Source organism: Dromiciops gliroides, chromosome 2 (assembly GCF_019393635.1).
Source record: "Dromiciops gliroides isolate mDroGli1 chromosome 2, mDroGli1.pri, whole genome shotgun sequence".
Classification (NCBI taxonomy): Eukaryota; Metazoa; Chordata; class Mammalia; order Microbiotheria; family Microbiotheriidae; genus Dromiciops; species Dromiciops gliroides.
In genome coordinates this window covers 608,957,761-608,976,830 of record NC_057862.1, presented here as the reverse complement: position 1 = coordinate 608,976,830, position 19,070 = coordinate 608,957,761, and the positions used below count along the sequence as shown (strand labels likewise).

The 19,070-nt window shown below is 40.5% G+C and overlaps 1 protein-coding gene across 2 annotated transcripts in view; it reads right to left on the bottom strand.

Moving 5' to 3' along the window:
• THADA (THADA armadillo repeat containing) overlaps nucleotides 1-225 on the bottom strand; it is a 458,536-nt gene extending 458,311 nt beyond the window's left edge. For both annotated transcript variants that reach the window (XM_043990158.1, XM_043990159.1), the window contains exon 1: nucleotides 74-225. The gene's annotated coding sequence lies outside the window, so the exon portion shown is untranslated. The remainder of the gene's footprint in view (nucleotides 1-73) is intronic.
• Between the last annotated feature and the right edge of the window lie 18,845 nt (nucleotides 226-19,070).

Here is a 19,070-nt window from a genome sequence, read left to right as displayed (position 1 = left end):
AGTTAACCGGCAGAGAAGCTCAGCGGCGGGACGGGAGGGCGCCTGGCGGATATCGTGCCCAACGCCAGCGTACCTCGTAGTCCTGGGCGTCCGTGCGAAGAGGCGCGGCTGACCTGATGGGGCCCACGCACTGGCCTCCCACCGTGGAGGAGTCTCGAGCAGATCTACTGCGCGCGTGGAGGCGTCAGGCCGGCAGGGTCCGGGAGAAGGGAGGCCGATTCTCTGGCAGGCCTGACTGACGCAGGGAACAGCCAATCAGGAGTTGGGAATGACCTCTGAACGTCACTAGGAGGCGGGCCCTCCGGCGTAGAGTTTTTTTTTGAAACTGATTTTAAAGGGGTTGGGGAAGGGTGCTCTGGGAGGTAATGAAATAGGACCCCACCCACGCTAATCCCGATCTGCTCTTGTGTCCCATGCTCTTGAATCTGGGGGAATCCTGGTTTCTGCCTTCCCTTCATCGACTTAATCGAGGGTCTTCAGGTGCCTCGGTTTACCCCGTTAAGAGACTTTTGAAATAATTGCAAAGCGCTTAGCACAGTACTTGGGTACGTGGTAAGCGCTACATAAGTGTTAGTTATCGTTGTTACTTATTATTATACCTGGTCAGCAAGCCTGTTAAGTGCCAGCCTTGTGCCAGTTACTATGCCTGACCCCAGCGGTTCAAAGACAAAAATAGAACAGCCCCTTCCCACAAGGAGCATAAATTCTATAGTTGGAGACGACACATTTGCAAATATGTTCCAAAAGCATTAACACTTAAGTTTAAAACTGCGCCAAGACTTCCGGGACACCCTGTATAAAATAAATTCAAGGTATCAGCCTCAGGAACTGGAGGACTCAAGAAAGGCCTTGGATCAGCCTGAAGAAGGTCAGGGAAGTTTATCACATCTGCTTGCTTCAAAGAAACAATTTAAGGACAAGTTAAACTGGGCAGGGACCAAAGTCAGAATGTTAGTTAAAATGAAAAGTTCGTAATGTGAACTTAGTCATTGGATACTATCATAGATACAACAATTTGTATTTTATCCTAAATTCTGTAGGGAATAATACTTAGAAAGCAGATGAGTAAGAAATATTAGTAAACATTTTTTACCAAATTGTTAAGTATGTATGTGTACATGTAGGCTTTTTTTTTTAATTTTGACTAATTTGGTAAGGAAAACTGGTACAATGTAGTTAGACCGACAGTATTTCTTCATAAATAGAAAATTACATAAGTAATTTTTGCTTGGTCTTCTTGCTGACTACTGGCCTTAGGTTTTGAAATTCATCTTGCTTTGAAGGCTTGTACTCTTCTATCCAAAGACTGCTGGCTTTTTGACATCTGCTGCTGGCTAAAAATCAGAAAAGCACATTTCTAATCATACTACTTCTTTACCCTGATCTTCACTATCTCTTTTGCCCACTAAATGAAGTCTAAATGCCTGCATTTCAGGCATTTAGACTTCATTTCACAATCTGGTCCCTACCCAACTCTCCAATCATATCCCCTTTTACTGCCTTGCACAAACCAATCAGTTCACAACCATTAAACACCTACTATGTGCCAGGCCACTGCTAGGTTCTAAGAATATAAACAGAAAAATAGTCCTTTTCCTCAAGTTTATGTTCTATTGGGGGAAACAACATGGGCACATAGAAATAGACCTAAAATATATACAAGGTAAATACAAGGTAATGGGGGTAGGGCATTTGGGGTTGGCAGGAAAATAAGAAAAGACCTCACGTAGGATGCAGTGCTTGAGCTGATTTTTGACCAAAAGATGGGGATTCTTAGAGACAGAGGAAATGGTGCATTCTAGACATGAGGATAGCATGGGACTTAGAACACTGTGTATGAGGGACAACAAAGGCCAACATAGCTGGAATGTAGAGCATGAAAGGTAGGCCAGAGCCAGGCTGTATGTAAAGTGCCTTAAATTCCAAATATTAATTTGTATTTTATCCTCGATGCAGTAGGGAGCCAGTAGATCTTCTTAAGCAAGAGAGTGGCCTAGTCACATCTGTGCTTTAGGAATATCAGTTTGACTCACCAGACCATAATATTTCCTATTATCCTAAAATCCTCAATGATTTCCTACTTCGACACTTTTGTTCATTCTGTTTCCCAAATAGACCCTTCACCCTTCCCATCTAAAATCTCTGTCCTACCCTTTAAGGCTCAGGTCAAATGTCACTTCTTCAATGAGCTCTTCCTCATGTCCAACCTCCAACTCCCTCCCCACAACCAGAGAAGATTTTTTTTTTTGTACTGAAGGACAGATTTAATCTAATGCCTAGTTCTAGGAGTAATAGGTAGATATTATCTAGAGGCAAATTCAAGCGTGATGGAAGGAAAAACTTCATATCAATCACATCTATCTCCACAAACCTATCTTCCTTTAAAATCAAGTCAACTCTGAAATACATCTTATTTACCCCTGCCCTTTGGGCTCCTCCCTCCCTGTGATGGGAGAGGATGGAGGGTGGGATATCAAAGAACTCCTCCCAGACCCTATTTAAGGAGGAGGCACAGGGCATATACCCCATCATTTCTCTGCAAGACTTCTTTATAACTTCCTCCTCCTCTCTCCCTTTTCAGCTTCTTTTTATGCGATGTCTGTCTCCATTAGACTCTCAGTTCCTTGAGGACAGGGACTGTCTATTGCCTTTCTTTGCACCCTCATCATTTAGCACAGTGCCCAGCACATAGAGGTACTTAAATGACTAAGCCATTTATTTATTTATGTATTTGGTTGGTTGGTTGGTTGGTTGGTTGATTGCTTAATTTATTGACTATTGACCTTTCATACCTTGTGGGTTTCCCCTCTTTGTAGCTCTTCAAGCAGAGTATGGATTACCATTTATGGGGATGGGGAGCACGCTATAGTAAGGATTTGGGGAGGGGAGTATGGGTTACACTAGACAACCAATGAGGTCCCTTCCAACTCTGCAGTTCATCTGGAGAGCAGGAACTGTATATCCATAGTCCCTAGTATATAATGGGCACTTAACACATACTTGTTTAGTGAATGTGCTTTGTGATTCCAAAGACATGGACTTTTGTGTCATCTAGTGTTTGGGGATCATTGAAACACTTTCCAATTTCCCCAATGTGATTCATCAATTCAACCAACAAATATTCAATGCCCAATGCATGCCAGACATGTAATCCAGCCCTATCTTCTCTTCCTTTATGTATCTGTGTCAGCTGTATAAGATTTACATACTGATGCACAAGCTGTTTATCCAGGTCTACAGTGTAGCCACTTTGGCCTTCTGTCTGTTCCTACACTAGATATTTCCATCTCCTCTCTCCATGCCTTTGTACGGGCTATCCTCCATGTCTGGAATGCTCTGCCTCACCTATGTCTCATAGAATGCCTTGTTTCCTCCAAAACTCAGCTGGAGCATAGTCTTCTACATAAAGCTTTTACTGATCCCCTCAGCATCAGCTCTCTCCTTGCATTTATTTTGTATATAAGCCTCTTGAGGGCAGGGATTATTTCATTTTTGTCTTTGTACCCAGAGCCTAGCTCCAAGTAGACACTTAACAAATGCTTGTTGATTGAATATCATGGTATGGGCAAGATTAATTTTTCATATACTCCCAGGGTTGTTGCAAGGACCAAATAACGAGTGCTTCACAAGCCTGAAGGTGCTATGTAAATGTTAGCTACTCTTATTAATTACTTTTGTTATTTTATTGCAAGATTCTAATTATCTTAACAAAATACTCCTTTTGTTGTTTTGCATCTGAACTGTGATTTCATCCATGTAGGGAAATCCCAGTGTGGAAACTTTCTTCATCAAGTCAAAAGGGAAACTTCTCTGTGCCTTATAGTCTTAGAAAGTTCCCCGGGGGCGGGGGGGGGGGGCTGAAACTGATTTGTGCAAGATCACACATCTACAATGTGTCATAGTCAGGACTTGACCCAGGGTCTTCTAAGTCTAAGGCTGGCCCTCAATCTGTTATACCTTGCTGCCTTTCAAGATATTATTAATTATATCAAATTACTCAGTAACCTAACTCCCTTCTGTCAATGCTGCATCCCTGGGACAGTGAGGTGGCGCAGTGGATAGAGCACTGGCCCTGGAGTCAGGAGTACCTGAGTTCAAATCCGTCCTCAGACACTTAACACTTACTAGCTGTATGACCCTGGGCAAGTCACTTAACCCCAATTGCCTCACTAAAACAAACAAAAAAAACAAAACAAAACACTACATCCCTGTTCAGTCTTTCTATTACGGGTTGCACCTTTACTCATACCCCATGATTCAATGGTAAAAGAGAATACTCATTGTTGGCCACTACCACTTCCAAACTTTCCCTCTGCCGCCATCATTCATTAACCTATCCTCCTTTGAGGCTCATTCAATCCAAATTTATAACCAATCAAGATTCTGGTAGCTACTACTCCCAGTACATCCTTCTTCAGTAAGTTTAGTTCCTTGCTCACAGGCTTTCTCACCACCACACCTCTTGCCTTCACACTAGGGAACTGTATTGTACATACTTATTCTTCCTCAAATATTCCAAATTTTCCAGTTCCTCAGTCTACTTGGTGCCCATGACTTACTCCTCCTCTCTGCCTCAGCTACATGCAAAGATGTTCATACTTTCGATCTTGCCCACAAGTTTTCCACTTCCATATTCTGAAACTCTGTGATCTGATTATCTTTTATTAGTCTATCTTTTCCTCTTCCTCACTGCTTTTCCTCATCATGACCTTCCCCTTCACCTCCTGAATTCATTAGCTTAAGAGGTAACGAGGCCATTACCCCTGCACTGGCTAACCTCTGCTCCTTTCCCCATCTCAACCCAATGGTGAGCCAGTTCAACTCTATTGTCCTGTACCCTCGAATGCTTTGCATCCTTATCTCTGATAGTCCCACTACCTTGGATTATTCCCACCATTGGCTGCCTTCATCACCAAACCATGATAACTGGATCCACTACAACTTTATGATATATCATCTCAGCTGGGCCTTCCCTGCAATCCTGTTATAGCTCCCTAACTGGTTTACTTTCCCACTCACCACAGAAGCTGGTCCAGACCTTTTTCATCCCTACTCAATCTTCTTATGGTATCCCCTTGCCCCACCTTTTCTAAGGACCTTGCTTTGCTTCATGGAAAAAACTTAGGCCATTCAAAACCAGATCCCTCTTCTTTCTCATCTCTGTACATTCAAGCTGTCTATCCCCCATTATCTCCTCTCCTTCAGCAGTTTGTCACATGAAGAGGTAGCCCTTCTTTCCAAGGCAAACCCCTCAATTATACACCCTTGATCCTATTACAACCCATCTCCTCCAGCACATTTTCCCTTTATCATCCTCTCACTAATCTCAATTTTCCCCTCTCCAATAGGCTGCTTCCCTGCTGCCTATAAATACACCCGTGTTTCCCCCATTCTTAAAAAAGATCCTCATTTTATCTGATTATCCCTGCTAACTATATTGGTCCCTCTTGGCTAAACAAGAAATCCATCTACAAGTGATGATTCCGTTTTCTCTTCTCTCCCTTCTAAAATCTCTACAATCTGGCTTCTGATCTCATCATTTAGCCGAAATTGCTTTCTCCAAAATGACCAATGATCTCTTAATTGCCAAATCTTATGGATTCAGTTCTTCTCCTCCTTGACCACTCTGTAGCCTTTAACACTGTTGATCGCTCTCTTCTCTTGGATACCTTCTTCTCTCTAGGTCTTTTGTCGATCATCCATCTCTCCTGGTCTTCCTCCTGCCTGTCTGACTGCTCCTTATCATTTGCTGGATCTTCTTCCAGAATATGCCCACTAACTATGGGTATTTCCTAAGGCTTCATCTGGGCCTTTTTTTCTCCTCTTTTAGCTAAGGTTCTTAACCTGGGGTCCACAACATGTTCTTGAGTTTCTCAAATATTTTGATAACTATTTCAATATAATTAGCATCTTTGTAATCCTGTGTATTTTATGTGTTGAAAAACATTATTCTAGGGGCAGCTAAGTGGCGCAGTGGATAAAGCACTGGCCTTGGATTCAGAAGGACCTGAGTTCAAATCCAGCCTCGGACACTTGACACTTACTAGCTGTGTGACCCTGGGCAAGTCACTCAACCCTCATTGCCCTGCCAAAAATTAAAAAATTAAAAAAAACCAAAAAACAAAAAACGTTATTCTGAGAAGGCTCCATAAGCTTCACCAGAGTCTATGACAGGAAAAGGATTAGGAACTCCTGCTTTATACTATCTCACTTATTAATCTCCTCAACTCCCATGCTATACAGATGATTCTCAGATCTTCTTATCCAGTTCTAACTTCTGTATGACCCCCAGCTTGGAATCACCAACTGTGTCTTGTACATTTCAAACTGTGTTCCATAGACATCTCAAACTCAGCATGTCCAAAACAGATCCCAGTCTCTTTCCCTGAAAGCCTGCCCCTCTTCTGAACTTTCCTAGTGCTGTCAAGGGTACCACCATCCTCCGAGACTGCCAAGCTCACTGCTTGCTTCTGTGTCATCCTCAACTCTTCACTTGCAGTCTCTCCACAGGCCCGATCTCTAGCCAAGTCTCGTCATTTCTGTCTTTACAGCATCTCTTATGTCCCCTTTTCTCCACACCCAGGGCCACCACCCTATTGCAGGCTTCATCACCTCTCCCTTGGAGGAATGCAGTAGCTTTCTGACTACTCTTCCTGCCTTAAGTCTCTCTCCAACTCAGCTCAGCTGCCACTCATCTTAGAGTGGAGGTTTGACTGTGTAACCCCAGTACTTGATAAATTGCAATGATTCCCTGGTAACCTCCAGGATCCAAGATAAAATCTCATGTTTGACTTTTAAAGCCCTTCACACCTCACCTCTTTCCTTCCCTTCTTGTGTCCTTACATTTTTTTTGTTGTTTTGGGGGGGTTTTGTTTTTGGTTTTTTTGGTGAAGCAATTAGGGTTGAATGACTTGCCCATGGTCACACAGCTAGTAAGTGTTAAGTGTCTGAGGTTGGATTTGAACTCAGGTCCTCCTGAATCCAGGGCCAGTGCTCTATCCACTGTGCCACCTAGCTGCTCCCTGTGTCCTTATGTTTTATTCCTCTCCACCTTCTCTGTGACCCAGCATCTCTGGCCTTCTTGCTATACTTGGCACATGACACTTCATCTCTTGATTCTGCCATTTTACTAGTTGTCTGTCATGCCTAGGTTGTTCTCCTTCTTCACCTCTGCCTCTTGGCTTCCCTGGCCTCCTTCAAAACTCAGTTCAAATCCTGCCTTTTTCAAGAAACCTTTCCCAGCCTCCCACCCTCACCCACAAGCCAGCAGTGTTTTCCATAATGGAAATTACTTTCCAGTTACATTCCAATATATCTCTTGTATAGACATAGTTTGTATGTCATTTCTCCACATGAGAATGTGAGCTGCTCGAGGGCAAGAATTGCATTTTTGTCTTTCTTGTTTCCATAGCCCTTAGCACAGTGCCTGACAGGTAGTAAATGTTTTCATAAATGCTTGTTGACTAAGTGTCACCATGGTATGATGGAGACCCCAAGTCTAAGCTCTGTACTCATGGAGCTCACATTCTAGAAAATAAGGAATAATGATCATCTTCAAACTGAAAGGTTGTGTGTATAGGCTGCTGATGTCATTTAACTATTAACTCTGGGCAGCATAGCATGCTGGGAGCTGGGGGAGATGCAAACTGAGGCGATCTGGTTAGGCCAGACCCCTTCCCCCCAGCAGGAAGGGAGACCTGCAGATGACAGCTAGAGAGAATGATGAGTGTCAAGCATCACTAGAATTTTACCAACCCCCATGTTCTAGCCTTATTTAGCTTACTCGTGAGCAGAGTAATCGAAAGGACCTAGAATCTGTTTGTCCTGGATTGGTACATTTGTGCCAGCTCACTTTTTTTCCTCCTGAATACAAGCACCAATGTTCACGGGGCTACTCAGGTTATTTCATAGTTTGGGCAGCATTCCAGACAGACCTCGAGTGTACTGTAGCATACCATGAATCTATTAAAAAGGAATTCTGGATTTCTATTAAAAATTTACATATATGCCTGCTTCACCCTTTATTTTATTTTATTTTATTTTTGAGACTGAATTTCCCTAGTTCACCCAGGCTAGTACAGAGGCCTTCATGGGACTGATTCCAATAGTAATCATCACAGAAGCTTTAACTCATTCTGCTTTTCCAACCTGGGCCAATTTATACCTCATTGGGCAGCCTGGGGGCCCTCTGCTCCCAATGGCTCATTATATTGGTGCCCACCTTAGTGTGGATACCAGATCAGCCTCAGCACTACTGTGGCTTAGCACTCTTGAATTCAAGCAATCTATCAACCTCAGCCTCCCCCAGCAGTAGAGGCAACAGGCACGGACCACCACACCTGGCTTACATCCTTTATTTTTAACATCAATAAGCTATATCTAGGCAGATTCCCCACTTGCATGACCCATGTCTCTCCTCCTCAGATTCAGTAGACTTACACAAAGAAAAAATTCCTGGCTTCATGGAGTTTACAATTTATCAGGAGATGTGGGGGGCTGGCAGGGGGGGGACAACATAAAAATATACAATAAGCATACAGTAAATATACATCAATGATGGTTCCTATATCAGGCACTTCACAATGTACAAAGTGATTTCCCCACTACAGCTTTGTAAGGTTGGTAGCATATGTATTAGTATTACTATTTTATTGATGAGGAAAGTGAAATTTAGGGATGGTAAGTGCTTTGCCCATCATCTCACAGTGAGTGAGAGAGTTGGTGCTTAAATCCAGGTTTATTCTACTACACACTACAGAACAGAATAGAATAACATAAGAAAAACACAAAATACCATGTAAGCAAAGGGGCATCACGTGTCTGCTGTGTGCAACACTCTGTTAAGCCCTAGGGTATACAAAGAAAGGTAAAAGACAGTCCCTGCTCTCAAGGGGCTCAAATTCTAATGAAGGAGATAAACAAGCAAATAGCGATATACAAGCAAATATAATATAGGATCAATAGAAGGAAAGATCATTTCCAATTGAGGGATCAGGAGAGGCTTCGTAGAAGAGATGGCATTTAAGCAAGGCCTCCTCAAATGGGTAGGATTTCAAAAGCCATAGGCCATGGAGGGTACATTGCTGGCAGAAGCACTAGATTGAGCAAAGGTTTGGAGAATGGAAAGTTGTTAGTCTCATTTGACTTCAGCACATGTGGAAAAAAGTAGAGTGAAATGAGACTGGGAGGGGGCAGGTAGGTGTCACAGTGGATAAAGCACTGACCCTAGATTCAGGAGAACCTGAGTTCAAGTCCGGTCTCAGACACTTGACATTTACTAGCTGTGTGACCCTGGGCAAGTCACTTAACCCTCATTGCCCCACCAAAGTAAACCAAAACAAAACAAACCCCAAAAACAAACAAAAAAAAGAAAACATTTTAAAAAATAAATGAGACTGGGAAAGTAAGGTGATGCAGACTGTGGAGTGCCTTGAATAAAAGACTAAGAAAATAGGACTTGGGGGCAGCTAGGTGGCACAGTGAATAAAGCACCAGCCCTGGATTCAGGAGGACCTGAATTCAAATCAGTCCTCAGACACTTGACACTTACTGTGTGACCCTGGGCAAGTCACTTAACCCTCATTGCCCCACCAAAGAAAAAGAAAGAAAGAAAATAGGACTCGATTCATTCATAAATAAGGAATCATTTGGGATTTTATGAGAATGGTACATATTTTGATATTAAAATATTAAGCAAAATATATACAAAAGGTACTCTATCATGGGCAGTCGGTCATGGAGTTGATATCCAAAACATGGAGAAGGGGGTAAACTAAAATAAAAAAAGATCTAAACTATGTACTATTTAATTTAAAAGTTATATATATAGTAACTTTCTATTGTGCTCACTGGAGCCTCAGTTCTGTTATTAACAAACTTTCCTTCATAGTCAAGCTGCGCCTTCTCAGAAATGATTTCATTCATATTTTAGATATAATTTTCTCTATCCATGTTGTTTCCCCAAGGACAATATAAGTTCCTTTTGCTGTTGTCTTTGTATTCCCAATACCTAGCACGGTGCTTGGCACACAGTAATTGCTTTTTGTGGCTTGATTACTTATTTCCCCCATTTTTTTGGATGAGGAAAGTGAGATTCAGAGATTAAGTGGCTTGCCTATCATGGCATAACTAATAAGTATAACGTGTCGCATTAGACCTCAGTTCTTCTTGACTACAGGTCTAAAACTTTCTCAGCTTTATGCCAATGCAATCTCATGATGCTGATTGTGCACTGATAAAGACTTATAGAATCAGGTTTTCTGTTCCTGAATATGTGTGTTTTCCTTAATTAACCTCAAAACACTAAGCATATATTATTTGGCTAGACCTGAGTTAGGAACCATGGGCAATACAGAAGAATATGGCATAGACTACCCACCCCCATAGAAAGAACTGATAAAAAGAGCACTTGTAGATTGTACATATATAACCCGGTTGCTGTCTTGTGGAGGGGGGAGGAAAGGGAGGGAGGGAGAAAAATTTGGAACTCTAAATCCTATGAAAATAGATGTTGAAAACCACCCTTATGTGTAAATGGAAAAAATAAAATAAATGTTTGCTGCAAAAAACGAAAACAAGAAATATATATGGCCTTTTCTCTAAAAAAAAAAAAAAAAAGAATATGGCGTAGTGTCTGCCCTTATAAGCTTAAAAACTATTTTGGGAGACAAGACTAACACATGAAAAAGTAAATAATACAGCAGCACGTAATAGGGGCATACAGAATGCAAGTGGAAAGAACCAAGAACCAAAAAGAGCTGAGTTCTAGTCCCAGCTCAGCCGCTTGCTGGTTGTGGTTCCTTGGGTAAGTAATTTATTCTTTATTAATTTCAACTTCCCTACCTACAAAGTGGGCAAAATAATATTTATCCTACTCCATAGAGTTATTGTGAGGATAAAATGACATGTCAGCATTCAAATTATTTTAACAAGAAAGTCTTTATACAGACCAGTGTCACCATGTAGATATGAAGCATCTTTGAATACATCATCATGCTGTAATACATTATTTCACCACCATGTGGTGCCAAAGAACTGAATAATTTTAAACCTTTTAAAAGGAATGTTATCAGTGGCTCTTTCTGGAGAGCAATCAAGTAGTGTGTAACAAGTTCTACAAAACTATTCACACTATTTTCCCTGGCAGATGTGGAAAAAATCAGAATAGAATATAAGGTTCATAAAAGTAGAAAGGGCCTTAAAAACTAATCTAAGACCACTCCCGCATAATAATTTCAACATTTTGTAAATATTTATTGTGTACCTACAGTGTACAGTACATCTAACTAAACTAGGTGCTGTTGTTTCTTTGAAGGTGTTTATAGAACTGCTATTTTAATAAGGAAAAATTGGGAAGAACCCAAAGACTATGGGAACTATAGAGATTGACTACATAAAACTATCACATATTAACATGCTGGAATACCATTGAATGAGTTTGATAATTCAGTGAGTCTGTAATTTCATCAGTGTGAGTTTCCTCCTCTGGTGCATATTACAGCATATCATCTTCTCATGTATAATACTTAAATATATATTTTCATAAAATTTCCAGAGAATCTCCTCAAAATTCCAGAGGCCTCCTTCTGGTTCATTGACCATTGTTAAGGTATCGGTGTAACACCTGAACTGTCCATCTATTAAGCTTCCTTCTCAAAACATGAGCAGCCTTCTTTTCTAGTCATGTGTCCTTGATGACATTGACCCTGTTCCTTGACCACAAGGCATCCTTGTTAATATGCTGCTATCTATTATATCCATCATAACTTCTTTCCATTATGCTTTAGGTCACTTGCAACAGTCAATCAACAAGCATTTATTAACTAATTATTCACAAGCATGTATAACTATGTTCTAAGTTAAAAAAGACCCTATTCTCAAGGAGATCATATTCTAATTGGGAAAAAGCATGCAAAAACCTATGAATTTGCAAGGCATTCAAGGTATATGGGAAGTAATATCAGAGAGAAAGCACTAATCAAGAAAGGCTTTTGTAGAAGATGGGACTTGAACTGAGCCTTGAAGGAGACCCAGAAAGCCAGAAGATAAGGGTGAGAAAAGAAATCATGCCATGCATGGGGGTCAACAGTAAAAAGGTATGGAGTCAGGAGATTATCTTGTTCAAGGAACAGTAAATACCAATCTCACTGGATCACAGAATATGTAGAAGAGAGTAAAGTAAGTAAAGCATAAGGAGACTGGAAAGGTAGAAAGGAGCCAGGTTGGGAAGGACTTAAAAAAAAACCAAGATTTTATATTTGATCCAAGAGTCAATAGGAAAGTCACTGGAATTTATTGAGAGGGGGGTAGAATATGACATGTGCAGACTTTATCTTTAGGAAGATCATTTTGAGTGAAAGATGGACTAGAGTGGGGAAAGTCTTGGGGCAAGGAGGTCAACCAGCAGAGAAGAGTCCAAACATGAGATGAAAAGATGATGCAATTTTGGTTCATTTGAGATCATGGTATTGCAGGGATCCAGAAAGCAACTTGGGATCATTGAAAATGCTCCACAATTTGTCAAATGCTATCCAACCCACTTTCCTGCTCCAATTCAATTCTGAGTCCCACTCCTCACCCATCTGCAGTGCCTGTCCTTAGTAATGTCATTCACCAAAAATTTATTAAGTACCATTCTAGGTACTGAGGATACAATGACAAAAATTATCTTTACCATCCAGGAAGTTATATTCTTACAGGAGTAGATGACTTGTACAAATAAAAATATACAAAATATTTACAAAATCCATACAATTTTTTACAGGAGGGAAATATTTGCAGCTTGGCAAGAGAGGGATCAGGAAAGGCCTCATTTAGCGCTTGAACTGAATGAAATTACTGTGAGAGGTGAAGGTGAGGAGGAAATGCATTCCAGGTATTTGAAACAGCCTGTGGAAATGCACAAAGATGCAATGTTTTGTGTGAAGAACTGCAAGAAGGCCAATGTGGTTGGACTGTAGAATATAAGTAATGCATAATAATAAGCCTGAAATGTAGGTAGGAGTCAGGTGGTAAGAGTCTTTAAATGTCAAATGTAGTTTATACATGATCCTTTAGATAATAGGGAGCCACTGAAGTTTAGGGAGTAAGAGAATGGTATGACCAGAACTGTGATTTAGGAAAATCACTTTAATGGCTTTATTGAGGATTTGTTTGAGTTGAGGCTGGAATGAAGAGGCTATTAAAATAGTCCAGGCAAGAAGTTAGTTAGTCAGTTAATAAATATTTATTAACTATTTACCATGTTCCAGGCACTGAGAATACAAAGAAAAGTTTCTGCTCTCAAAGAGCTCACAGTCTATTGGAGGAGATAGCATACAACCAACAGTATATAAACAAGCTGCATACAGGATAAATTGGAAATAATCAATAGAAGGAAAGCAATAAAATCAAGAAGTGATAAGGACTTGAAATAAAGTGCTTGCCCTGTGGCTAGAGAGAAGGATGTGGGAGATGATTTGAAGATAAAAATCTACAAGTACTGGAAAAAGATAGATACATGATATAAGGAGGGGAATGTAGAAACAATGAGGACTCCAGGTTTTCAAACCTGAGTGACTAGAGGAATAGCTGTCCCTTTAAAATAAATAGGAATTTCAGAAGATGGTTGTGTTTGTGGAAAAGAATGAGGTCTATTTTGAACATATTGAGTCTGAGATGTCTATAGGACAGGCAGTCTAAAATGACCAATTGAGTTAATCCACTGTTGGGTGGAATTGTGAAAAGAACCAACCATTCCGGAGAGCAATTTGTAACTATGCCCAAAGAGTTATAGAACTGTGTGTACCCTTTGATTCAGCAATACCACTGCTTGGTTTATATCCTAAAGACATCCCAAAAAAGAGAAAAAGATTCATTTGTACACAAATATTTATAGCAGCTCTTTTTGTAGTGGCTAAAAATTGGAAATCAAAGGAAGGCCTATCAATTGGGGAATGGCTAAAGAAGCTGTGGTAGATGATGGTGATGGAGAATTGTGCTATAAGAAATGACAAGCAGGGTGATTTCAGAAAGGCCTGGAAAGACTTGTATGAACTGATGTATAATGAAGTAAGAAGAACCAAGAGAACATTGTACACAGTGACAGCTATATTGTTTGATGAAGATCTGTGAATGACTTAACTATTCCCAGCAACACAATGATCCAAGACAATCCCAAAGGACTAATGATGAAGCATACTATCCACCTCCAAAGAAAGAACTGATATTGATGGAACACAGACTGAATCACGTTATTTTTCATTTTCTTTCATTTTTTCTTTTATTGAAGTTTTATTATATAAAATGACTAATACGGTAATGTTTTACATAATTGCACATGTATAACCTGTATCTGATTGCTTGGTGCCTCAGGGAAAGGGGAAGGGGAGGGAGTGAAGGAGGGATAAAATTTGCAACTCAAAACTTTAAATACAGGAGTACTTACTGAGATAAAAACTAATTATCAAATGACAATGATGAAAACATAATAAACATTTCAAATAGAAGAAATAAAAATAAAATGTCCGGGGCAGCCGGGTGGGGCGGTGGATAGAGTACCGGCCCTGGATTCAGGAGGACCTGAGTTCAAACCCAGCCTCAGACACTTAACACTTACTAGCTGTGTGACCCTGGGCAAGTCACTTAACCCCAATTGCCTCACCAAAAAAAAAAAAAGAAAGAAAAATAAAATGTCCAATAGGCAGGTGATGATATGGACTGGGACTCGGGAGAGAACCTGAGGTTGCATATATAAAATCCAGAAGTTATCCTCATAGAAATTATTAGATATATATATATGTATATATATATATATATATATATATAGAGAGAGAGAGAGAGAGAGAGAGAGAGAGAGGTGTAAACAGCAGGTGGCACTGCTAGGCCAAGTTTGAGAAGGGACAGATGCTCTTTTGGTTTTCCTCTCTCACCAGTTAAATGGGACCAATAGATGCTTTCCAGACCACACTTAAGGGGCATGACCTTCCCTCCTCTACATCTCTACCTTGCCCCTTACTGCGACAAGACAGGATATTCCCTAAGGGTGCCCCCATTCAAAGCAAGCTGACTCAGGTTTCAATTGTGATTTCTTTAGCCCAGTTCATTAGGGTTATGGGATCATAGATTTGGAGCTAGAAGGGACCTGCACATGTCATTTTGTCTATTCCCCTTATTTTATCGATTAGTAAACAGGCTCAGGGATTTGCCCGGGGTCACAGAACTAGTAAGTGTCTGAGGAAGAATTCAAACTCAGGTCTTTCTGATTCTTAGAGGGCTCTGCCCACTGCCCCACACGGATTCTCTTTCTGCTATGTTAGGAGCCTACAAAATTAACAATAAAATCATGACTATAAAATTTTCTCACCATTGGTTCGTTCCCCACCAAGGCATCACTGGCATTCTGTACAGCAGTCTAACCCTCTGGCCTCATTTTGTTTTCTGTAAACACAGTGATGCACTGGCGTCCTTCACTGCCTTTCCCCCATATACATTTAAATTATAGTCATAAATCACAAAGACATTATGATCAGTTAGGGTTTTTATATGGAACAGTCAAGAGATAGAAACAGATTAAAGAAATAGAGGAAATGATATTTTTAAAAACATCACATTCCAGTGACAATCACGGAGAAGGGGTTAGAAGAAATAAACCTCTTGGAGATGTCCGGAGGAACAAACACATTCATCAGTCTTTAGTCTCCAAAAACACCTACAGAGGCTTCTTGGGGGCAGCTAGGTGGCGCTGCAGTGGATAGAGCACCGGCCCTGGAGTCAGGAGGACCTGAGTTCAAATCCCGCCTCAGACACTTGACACTTACTAGCTGTGTGACCCTGGGCAAGTCACTTAACCCTCACTGCCACAAAAAACCAAAGAACCAAAAACCAAACAGAGGCTTCTTGTTCCCTTTCCACAACCACCATTGCTCTGCCTGTCACCAATTCAGTCCGCTCTATTCTGCTACTGTCCAGTCATCTTTCATAGTTGCCAAAGTCTTTCTTTTAAAAAATCTATGCCTATCAATATTTACTGGTTTAAAAGTATTAGTATTATTTTCAAATAATTTTTACCTTGAGGACCCTCTTAAAGGGTCTCAGGACTGTCAGGGGTCCCTGGTCTACCCTTTGAGAACTACGCTAGACCTATGATCTATATCTTACAAATCAACAAATGGTGGCTTTTTATACTCACCATACCTATTATCAATTATGAGACTGACCATGTGAGCTGGCTTCTCAGAAACTACCAGAAACAAATAATGGCAATACAGAGAGTGCTGGTTTTGGAGTTAGGAGACATGGCTAGGTTCCAATCCTATCTCTGCCATGTAATACCCTCACAAAGTCCCTTCCAGCTCTAATTCTATTACTCTGTGATCCCACTCCTTAATTTGAAGTAGTGCCATGGTCAAGAGCTAGGGTCCATTATGCCCCTTCCAGAATCAGTCAAACCTATAGGCTTGTAAACAAATTCATAATTAAAAGAGAAATCTTTTGTCAGACCTCATGTCCCGATTTTTTATGTGGACAAAATGATGAAATATAGTGTCCAAAATAAAGGCAATACAGACATATCTCATTTTATTGCATTTCGCTTTATTGAGCTACACAGATACAATTTTGTTGCTGCTGGTTTGGTTTTACAAATTGAAGGTTTGTGGCAACCCTACTTTGAGCAAGTCTATCGGTGCCATTTTCTCTCTCTCTCTCTCGCTCTCTCTCTCTCTTTTTTTTTTTTAGTAAGGCAATTGGGGTTAAGTGACTTGCTGAGGGTCACGCAGCTAGTAAGTGTTAAGTGTCTGAGGCCAGATTTGAACTCAGGTACTCCTGACTCCAGGGCTGGTGCTCTATCCACTGCGCCATCTAGCTGCCCCTGTGCCATTTTCTCAACAGCCAATGTGTTAACATCATGTCTCTGTGTCACATTTTGGTATTTCTCATAATATTTCAAACTTTTCATTATTATTATTCATTATTATTATTATTATATCTGTTCTGGTGGTCTGTGATTGGTGATCTTTGATGTTACCATTGTAATTGTTTTGGGATGCCACCAACCGTGCCCACATAAGATAGGGAACTTAATCAATAAACGTTGTGTGTGTTCTGACTGTTCCATCAACCAGCCATTCTAGTCCCTCTCCCGTGGGCCCCCATTCCCTAAGATACAACAATATTGAAATTAGGACAGTTAATAACCCTACAATGTCCTCTGAATGAGCAAGTAAAAGGAAGGGTCAATCGATGTGTCAAACTTCACTGTTGTCTTATTTTAAGAAATTGCCACAACCACCCCAACCTTCAGCAACCACCGCCCTGATCAGTCAGCAGCCATCAACCAGCAAAAAGATCATGACTCACTGAGGGCTCATACCATGGTTAACATTTTTTTTATCAATAAAGTATTTTTAATTAAGGTATGTACATTTTTAAGATAAACTATTGCACACTTAATAGACTGCAATATAGTATAAATTAACTTTCATATGTACAGGGAAACCAAAAAATTCATGGGACTGGCTTTGTTCCAATATTCGCTTTATTGTGGTGGTCTGGAACCAAATCCACAATATTTGTGAGCTTTGCTTACAGTCTGATTATTATAGTCAGATAACATCTGGACTGATATGTTCAGTCCTGGAAGCCACATTTTAAGATGGACATTGACAAATTGGAGCATGTCCTGAGGAGAGCAACAAGGATACTGAGTGATCTTGAACTATGTGGTACAAGGAATGCTGAAGGAACTAAGGATGTATAGCCTAGAGAAAATAACATTTAGAGAAAGCATTGATTGGTGTCTTCAAATATCAAAAGTGCTGTCACTTATAAGAAATAAAAAAATAATATTCTTCATTGCTTTAGAGGACAGTACTGGGGCCAACGGTTTTAAGTTAGAGGAATACTGAAATGGGATCCATATGAGGGAGAGTTTTCTATTCAGTAGAACTGTCTAAAAATGGAAAGATATGCATCATACATGAAAAGAAAGCAGGTGTTCATAGGCCTTCTGGGCATAAGTAGCTGCCACCTCAAGGTAAACATTGAATAAGCTGAAACATAAGCTAGGCTCCTTAGAAACACATAATTGTAGACTTGGTTCTTTTTCTTAAGGAGTTATTTTTTATTTTATTTTTGCATCACAGAAATTTCTGGACATAGCTCTTTTGCCGTGGAATTGAATTCTTTCTTCTAATAAAGAAACACAACTTTTAAAAATTACACCCTGACAATACATGGGTAGACCTTGTCTCAAAGGACCAATTGCATGGGACTCTCTCTTCATTGGTGGAGATTAATTACTCAGTGCCCCACACCTTTGTGAGGGGTGGGAAGAGTTGGTGAGGGGGAGAAAAGCGTGATCTGGGTTCTTTTGGCTTCCATTTTTGAAAGAGAAGAGGCATGATTTCAACTTCTTTTCAGGTACATGAAGAGGGAAACTCTGGAAAGAAGCCAACACGTAGAACATCAGTCATATTCCTATTTCCAGCTCACTATAGAGTTTGGCGAATTTTTGCTTAGGTAAAATCTGAGTCTCTATTGGTCGAAGTGAGGTATCTCACTCTCGATGGGAAAACTCATTTACTCTCTGTATTGTCTGGCATATGTGTGTGTGTGTATATATATATATACACACATACACACACTTTCTCTGATTTAGGCTTTGCTATTGTCTTGGATAAATGGGTTTATTTGCTGCGTGTGTTCCTTGTAGAACTGGTATCTGGTGGAAAAGAGTTCAAGCCTTGGATATGGAGCTTGGGGCAATCCTTCCCCATTAAGGAATGGTGATCAGGAGCTTAGCTTCCCCATGACTAACAATATTTAAGGGAACAGACAGAATTCTAGTCTGACACCCCCTCTCTCAGAGGAAAACAGAAGAGCCTCTGGTCCCAATCAGTTTGTCAATAAAAATGTATTAAGCACCTACTAAGTACCAGACAGTGCCAAGCACTAAGGATACAAAGAGAGGCCAATATAAAGTCTCTGCTCCCGAGGAGCTCACAGTCTAATGGGAGTGACAACATGAAAACAGCCATGTACAAACTCTGCTACATGCAAGGTAAATTGGAGATAATCGACAGAGAAAAGGA